We start from the raw sequence: 9,427 nt of genomic DNA, 5'->3' as shown, positions 1-9,427 counted from the left end.
TCAGTTTCCCTAACAATGGCTGTCCTACCATTGGACGAGTCAGAACTAGATAGAGATACATTAGAGAATGGATATACCGTATACATGTGTGTGCTTGTGAATACACGTGTATAAAACTAAGCAATATGGTCAGCATGACGTGGACTATAGACCTCCTCCCCCACTGACCCCACCATGACCGGCTACCAAGACCCTCCTCCCTCTCTAACCTTACCATGACCTTCAGTATAGGCCTACCATCCCCCACTGACCCCACCATGACCGGCTACTAAGACCCTCCTCCCTCTCTGACCTTACCATGACCTTCAGTATAGGCCTACCATCCCCCACTGACCCCACCATGACCGGCTACCAAGACCCTCCTCCCTCTCTAACCTTACCATGACCTTCAGTATAGGTCTACCATCCCCCACTGACCCCACCATGACCGGCTACCATGACCCTCCTCCCTCTCTAACCTTACCATGACCTTCAGTATAGGCCTACCATCCCCCACTGACCCCACCATGACCGGCTACCAAGACCCTCCTCCCTCTCTAACCTTACCATGACCTTCAGTATAGGCCTACCCTCCCCCACTGACCCCACCATGACCAGCTACCAAGACCCTCCTCCCTCTCTAACCTTACCATGACCTTCAGTATAGGCCTACCATCCCCCACTGACCCCACCATGACCGGCTGCCAAGACCCTCCTCCCTCTCTAATCTTATCATGACCTTCATTATAGACCTACCATCCCCCACTGACCCCACCATGACCGGCTACCATGACCCTCCTCCCTCTCTAACCTTACCATGACCTTCAGTATAGGCCTACCCTCCCCCACTGACCCCACCATGACCGGCTACCAAGACCCTCCTCCCTCTCTGACCTTACCATGACCTTCAGTATAGGTCTACCATCCCCCACTGACCCCACCATGACCGGCTACCAAGACCCTCCTCCCTCTCTGACCTTACCATGACCTTCAGTATAGGCCTACCATCCCCCACTGACCCCACCATGACCGGCTACCAAGACCCTCCTCCCTCTCTAACCTTACCATGACCTTCGTCTACCATCCCCCACTGACACCACCATGACCGGCTGCCAAGACCCTCCTCCCTCTCTAATCTTATCATGACCTTCAATACAGGCCTACCCCCCCCCCCCCCATTGACCCCACCATGACCAGCTGCCAAGACCCTCCTTCCTCTCTAACCTTACTATGACCTTCATTATAGACCTACCCTCTCCCATTGAAACCACCATGACCGGCTGCAAAGATCTTCCTCCCTCTTTAACCTTATCATGACCTTCAATATAGGCCTACCATCCCCCACTGACACCACCATGACGGGCTGCCAAGACCCTCCTCCCTCTCTAAGCTTACCATGACCTTCAGTATAGGCCTACCATCCCCCACTGACCCCACCATGACCGGCTACCAAGACCCTCCTCCCTCTCTAACCTTACCATGACCTTCAGTATAGGCCTACCATCCCCCACTGACCCCACCATGACCGGCTACCAAGACCCTCCTCCCTCTCTAACCTTACCATGACCTTCAGTATAGGCCTACCATCCCCCACTGACCCCACCATGACCGGCTACCAAGACCCTCCTCCCTCTCTGACCTTACCATGACCTTCAGTATAGGCCTACCATCCCCCACTGACCCCACCATGACCGGCTACCAAGACCCTCCTCCCTCTCTAACCTTACCATGACCTTCGTCTACCATCCCCCACTGACACCACCATGACCGGCTGCCAAGACCCTCCTCCCTCTCTAATCTTATCATGACCTTCAATACAGGCCTACCCCCCCCCCCCCCATTGACCCCACCATGACCAGCTGCCAAGACCCTCCTTCCTCTCTAACCTTACTATGACCTTCATTATAGACCTACCCTCTCCCATTGAAACCACCATGACCGGCTGCAAAGATCTTCCTCCCTCTTTAACCTTATCATGACCTTCAATATAGGCCTACCATCCCCCACTGACACCACCATGACCGGCTACTAAGACCCTCCTCCCTCTCTGACCTTACCATGACCTTCAGTATAGGCCTACCATCCCCCACTGACCCCACCATGACCGGCTACCAAGACCCTCCTCCCTCTCTAACCTTACCATGACCTTCAGTATAGGCCTACCATCCCCCACTGACCCCACCATGACCGGCTACCAAGACCCTCCTCCCTCTCTAACCTTACCATGACCTTCAGTATAGGCCTACCATCCCCCACTGACCCCACCATGACCGGCTACCAAGACCCTCCTCCCTCTCTGACCTTACCATGACCTTCAGTATAGGCCTACCATCCCCCACTGACCCCACCATGACCGGCTACCAAGACCCTCCTCCCTCTCTAACCTTACCATGACCTTCGTCTACCATCCCCCACTGACACCACCATGACCGGCTGCCAAGACCCTCCTCCCTCTCTAATCTTATCATGACCTTCAATACAGGCCTACCCCCCCCCCCCCATTGACCCCACCATGACCAGCTGCCAAGACCCTCCTTCCTCTCTAACCTTACTATGACCTTCATTATAGACCTACCCTCTCCCATTGAAACCACCATGACCGGCTGCAAAGATCTTCCTCCCTCTTTAACCTTATCATGACCTTCAATATAGGCCTACCATCCCCCACTGACACCACCATGACGGGCTGCCAAGACCCTCCTCCCTCTCTAAGCTTACCATGACCTTCAGTATAGGCCTACCATCCCCCACTGACCCCACCATGACCGGCTACCAAGACCCTCCTCCCTCTCTAACCTTACCATGACCTTCAGTATAGGCCTACCATCCCCCACTGACCCCACCATGACCGGCTACCAAGACCCTCCTCCCTCTCTAACCTTACCATGACCTTCAGTATAGGCCTACCATCCCCCACTGACCCCACCATGACCGGCTACCAAGACCCTCCTCCCTCTCTGACCTTACCATGACCTTCAGTATAGGCCTACCATCCCCCACTGACCCCACCATGACCGGCTACCAAGACCCTCCTCCCTCTCTAACCTTACCATGACCTTCGTCTACCATCCCCCACTGACACCACCATGACCGGCTGCCAAGACCCTCCTCCCTCTCTAATCTTATCATGACCTTCAATACAGGCCTACCCCCCCCCCCCCCATTGACCCCACCATGACCAGCTGCCAAGACCCTCCTTCCTCTCTAACCTTACTATGACCTTCATTATAGACCTACCCTCTCCCATTGAAACCACCATGACCGGCTGCAAAGATCTTCCTCCCTCTTTAACCTTATCATGACCTTCAATATAGGCCTACCATCCCCCACTGACACCACCATGACCGGCTACTAAGACCCTCCTCCCTCTCTGACCTTACCATGACCTTCAGTATAGGCCTACCATCCCCCACTGACCCCACCATGACCGGCTACCAAGACCCTCCTCCCTCTCTAACCTTACCATGACCTTCAGTATAGGCCTACCATCCCCCACTGACCCCACCATGACCGGCTACCAAGACCCTCCTCCCTCTCTAACCTTACCATGACCTTCAGTATAGGCCTACCATCCCCCACTGACCCCACCATGACCGGCTACCAAGACCCTCCTCCCTCTCTGACCTTACCATGACCTTCAGTATAGGCCTACCATCCCCCACTGACCCCACCATGACCGGCTACCAAGACCCTCCTCCCTCTCTAACCTTACCATGACCTTCGTCTACCATCCCCCACTGACACCACCATGACCGGCTGCCAAGACCCTCCTCCCTCTCTAATCTTATCATGACCTTCAATACAGGCCTACCCCCCCCCCCCCCATTGACCCCACCATGACCAGCTGCCAAGACCCTCCTTCCTCTCTAACCTTACTATGACCTTCATTATAGACCTACCCTCTCCCATTGAAACCACCATGACCGGCTGCAAAGATCTTCCTCCCTCTTTAACCTTATCATGACCTTCAATATAGGCCTACCATCCCCCACTGACACCACCATGACGGGCTGCCAAGACCCTCCTCCCTCTCTAAGCTTACCATGACCTTCAGCATAGGCCTACCTAACACTGGCCGCTAAGACCCTCCCCTCTCTCTAACCTTACTATGACCTTCCGTATAGACCTACCCTCCCCCACTGACACCATAATGATAGCTGCCAAGATCCTCCTTCCTCTCTAACCTTACCATGACCTTCAGTATAGGCCTACCATCCCCCACTGACCCCACCATGACCGGCTACCAAGACCCTCCTCCCTCTCTAACCTTACCATGACCTTCAGTATAGGCCTACCATCCCCCACTGACCCCACCATGACCGGCTACTAAGACCCTCCTCCCTCTCTAACCTTACCATGACCTTCAGTATAGGCCTACCATCCCCCACTGACCCCACCATGACCGGCTACCAGGACCCTCCTCCCTCTCTAACCTTACCATGACCTTCAGTATAGGCCTACCCTCCCCCACTGACCCCACCATGACCGGCTGCAAAGATCTTCCTCCCTCTTTAACCTTATCATGACCTTCAATATAGGCCTACCATCCCCCACTGACACCACCATGACGGGCTGCCAAGACCCTCCTCCCTCTCTAAGCTTACCATGACCTTCAGCATAGGCCTACCTAACACTGGCCGCTAAGACCCTCCCCTCTCTCTAACCTTACTATGACCTTCCGTATAGACCTACCCTCCCCCACTGACACCATAATGATAGCTGCCAAGATCCTCCTTCCTCTCTAACCTTACCATGACCTTCAGTATAGGCCTACCATCCCCCACTGACCCCACCATGACCGGCTACCAAGACCCTCCTCCCTCTCTAACCTTACCATGACCTTCAGTATAGGTCTACCATCCCCCACTGACCCCACCATGACCGGCTACCAAGACCCTCCTCCCTCTCTAACCTTACCATGACCTTCAGTATAGGCCTACCATCCCCCACTGACCCCACCATGACCGGCTACCATGACCCTCCTCCCTCTCTAACCTTACCATGACCTTCAGTATAGGCCTACCATCCCCCACTGACCCCACCATGACCGGCTACCAAGACCCTCCTCCCTCTCTAACCTTACCATGACCTTCAGTATAGGTCTACCATCCCCCACTGACCCCACCATGACCAGCTACCAAGACCCTCCTCCCTCTCTAACCTTACCATGACCTTCAGTATAGGCCTACCATCCCCCACTGACCCCTCATGACCGGCTACCAAGACCCTCCTCCCTCTCTAACCTTACCATGACCTTCAGTATAGGTCTACCATCCCCCACTGACCCCACCATGACCGGCTACCAAGACCCTCCTCCCTCTCTAACCTTACCATGACCTTCAGTATAGGCCTATCCTTCCCCACTGACCCCACCATGACCGGCTACCAAGACCCTCCTCCCTCTCTAACCTTACCATGACCTTCAGTATAGGTCTACCATCCCCCACTGACCCCACCATGACCAGCTACCAAGACCCTCCTCCCTCTCTAACCTTACCATGACCTTCAGTATAGGCCTATCCTTCCCCACTGACCCCACCATGACCGGCTACCAAGACCCTCCTCCCTCTCTAACCTTACCATGACCTTCAGTATAGGCCTACCATCCCCCACTGACCCCACCATGACCAGCTACCAAGACCCTCCTCCCTCTCTAACCTTACCATGACCTTCAGTATAGGTCTACCCTCCCCCACTGACCCCACCATGACCGGCTACCAAGACCCTCCTCCCTCTCTAACCTTACCATGACCTTCAGTATAGGTCTACCATCCCCCACTGACCCCACCATGACCAGCTACCAGGACCCTCCTCCCTCTCTAACCTTACCATGACCTTCAGTATAGGTCTACCATCCCCCACTGACCCCACCATGACCGGCTACCAAGACCCTCCTCCCTCTCTAACCTTACCATGACCTTCAGTATAGGTCTACCATCCCCCACTGACCCCACCATGACCGGCTACCAAGACCCTCCTCCCTCTCTAACCTTACCATGACCTTCAGTATAGGTCTACCATCCCCCACTGACCCCACCATGACCAGCTACCAAGACCCTCCTCCCTCTCTAACCTTACCATGACCTTCAGTATAGGCCTACCATCCCCCACTGACCCCTCATGACCGGCTACCAAGACCCTCCTCCCTCTCTAACCTTACCATGACCTTCAGTATAGGTCTACCATCCCCCACTGACCCCACCATGACCGGCTACCAAGACCCTCCTCCCTCTCTAACCTTACCATGACCTTCAGTATAGGCCTACCATCCCCCACTGACCCCACCATGACCGGCTACCAAGACCCTCCTCCCTCTCTAACCTTACCATGACCTTCAGTATAGGCCTACCATCCCCCACTGACCCCACCATGACCGGCTACCAAGACCCTCCTCCCTCTCTAACCTTACCATGACCTTCAGTATAGGCCTACCATCCCCCACTGACCCCACCATGACCGGCTACCATGACCCTCCTCCCTCTCTAACCTTACCATGACCTTCAGTATAGGCCTACCATCCCCCACTGACCCCACCATGACCGGCTACCAAGACCCTCCTCCCTCTCTAACCTTACCATGACCTTCAGTATAGGTCTACCATCCCCCACTGACCCCACCATGACCAGCTACCAAGACCCTCCTCCCTCTCTAACCTTACCATGACCTTCAGTATAGGCCTACCATCCCCCACTGACCCCTCATGACCGGCTACCAAGACCCTCCTCCCTCTCTAACCTTACCATGACCTTCAGTATAGGTCTACCATCCCCCACTGACCCCACCATGACCGGCTACCAAGACCCTCCTCCCTCTCTAACCTTACCATGACCTTCAGTATAGGCCTATCCTTCCCCACTGACCCCACCATGACCGGCTACCAAGACCCTCCTCCCTCTCTAACCTTACCATGACCTTCAGTATAGGTCTACCATCCCCCACTGACCCCACCATGACCAGCTACCAAGACCCTCCTCCCTCTCTAACCTTACCATGACCTTCAGTATAGGCCTATCCTTCCCCACTGACCCCACCATGACCGGCTACCAAGACCCTCCTCCCTCTCTAACCTTACCATGACCTTCAGTATAGGCCTACCATCCCCCACTGACCCCACCATGACCAGCTACCAAGACCCTCCTCCCTCTCTAACCTTACCATGACCTTCAGTATAGGTCTACCCTCCCCCACTGACCCCACCATGACCGGCTACCAAGACCCTCCTCCCTCTCTAACCTTACCATGACCTTCAGTATAGGTCTACCATCCCCCACTGACCCCACCATGACCAGCTACCAGGACCCTCCTCCCTCTCTAACCTTACCATGACCTTCAGTATAGGTCTACCATCCCCCACTGACCCCACCATGACCGGCTACCAAGACCCTCCTCCCTCTCTAACCTTACCATGACCTTCAGTATAGGTCTACCATCCCCCACTGACCCCACCATGACCGGCTACCAAGACCCTCCTCCCTCTCTAACCTTACCATGACCTTCAGTATAGGTCTACCATCCCCCACTGACCCCACCATGACCAGCTACCAAGACCCTCCTCCCTCTCTAACCTTACCATGACCTTCAGTATAGGCCTACCATCCCCCACTGACCCCTCATGACCGGCTACCAAGACCCTCCTCCCTCTCTAACCTTACCATGACCTTCAGTATAGGTCTACCATCCCCCACTGACCCCACCATGACCGGCTACCAAGACCCTCCTCCCTCTCTAACCTTACCATGACCTTCAGTATAGGCCTACCATCCCCCACTGACCCCACCATGACCGGCTACCAAGACCCTCCTCCCTCTCTAACCTTACCATGACCTTCAGTATAGGCCTACCATCCCCCACTGACCCCACCATGACCGGCTGCCAAGACCCTCCTCCCTCTCTAATCTTATCATGACCTTCTATACAGGCCTACCCCCCCCCCCCATTGACCCCACCATGACCAGCTGCCAAGACCCTCCTCCCTCTCTAACCTTACTATGACCTTCATTATAGACCTACCCTCTCCCATTGACACCACCATGACCGGCTGCAAAGATCTTCCTCCCTCTTTAACCTTATCATGACCTTCATTATAGACCTACCATCCCCCACTGACACCACCATGACGGGCTGCCAAGACCCTCCTCCCTCTCTAAGCTTACCATGACCTTCAGCATAGGCCTACCTAACACTGGCCGCTAAGACCCTCCCCTCTCTCTAACCTTACTATGACCTTCCGTATAGACCTACCCTCCCCCACTGACACCATAATGATAGCTGCCAAGATCCTCCTTCCTCTCTAACCTTACCATGGCCTGTAGTATAGGCCTACCCTCCCCCGTTGATACCACCATGACCGGCTTCCAAGATCCTCCTCCCTCTCTACGCTTACCATGACCTGCAGTACAGGCCTACCCTCCCCCACTGAACCCACCATGATTGCCTGCCAAGACCTTGTCCCTTTCTAACCTTACCATGACCTTTAGTATATACCTACCTTCCCCTACTGACCCAACCATGACCAGCTGCCAAGACATCCTCCATCTCTAACCCTACCATGACCTTCAGTATAGACCTATCCTCTCCCACTGACCCCATTATGTTAGTCCACCTCCCTCTAACCTTGCCATGACCTTTAGTATAGGGCTATCCTCCTCCACTGGTCACACTATGACCTCCTACATAGTCCCACCTCCTTAGGAGTTCCTCAACTGATGTCCCGCCTTCTGCCTCTCCTTATAGACTTCACTTTTGAAGCTCCACCCTCTGACCCTCCTTAGAGGTTCATCTACTAATGCTCCACCTACGGCCTCTCCTTATAGATGCCTCTACTGATGCTTCACCTTCTGCTCCTCCTTATAGACTTCTCTATTGATTCACCTTCTGCTCCTCCTTATAGACTTCTCAACAGACGCTCCACCTTCTGCCCCTCCTTAGAGGTTCCTCAACTGATGCTCCACCTTCTGCCCCTCCTTAGAGGTTCCTCAACTGATGCTCCACCTTCTGCCCCTCCTTAGAGGTTCCTCAACTGATGCTCTGTCTTCTTCTTATAGACTTCACTACTGATGCTCCACCCTTTGCCTCTCCTTAAAGGCTCCTGTACTGATGCCCCACCTTCTGGTCCTCCTTATACTAATGTTTTATTGTCTTCTTCTTTCTATCATACCTCACCCCTCTACTGTGTCTCCATTTTAACTGACAGCGAAGACTTCTCTACAAATAGTTTCAGTTCTTCAGTTCCCCCCCCCAGATTTTGTGATTTCTTTCTCTGGCCGCATTGGCTTTCCTCCGCTGACCCTATGACTTGTGAACACCTCGTTCTTCTCTTCATCTAAGTATGGCAGGTACAACACATCACTGTGGCCTCCCAAATTTATATCAGGTAAGCCAAGCATGACATGCACAAGGCATTCTATCTGCAGAGCTCCGCTCGGGTCTCTGGACCTTTCTGACCTAG

This window comes from Pelophylax lessonae (genome assembly GCF_965119305.1).
Source record: "Pelophylax lessonae genome assembly, contig: HAP1_SCAFFOLD_164, whole genome shotgun sequence".
In the NCBI taxonomy this organism is placed as follows: Eukaryota; Metazoa; Chordata; class Amphibia; order Anura; family Ranidae; genus Pelophylax; species Pelophylax lessonae.
This window is presented reverse-complemented; position numbering follows the sequence as displayed.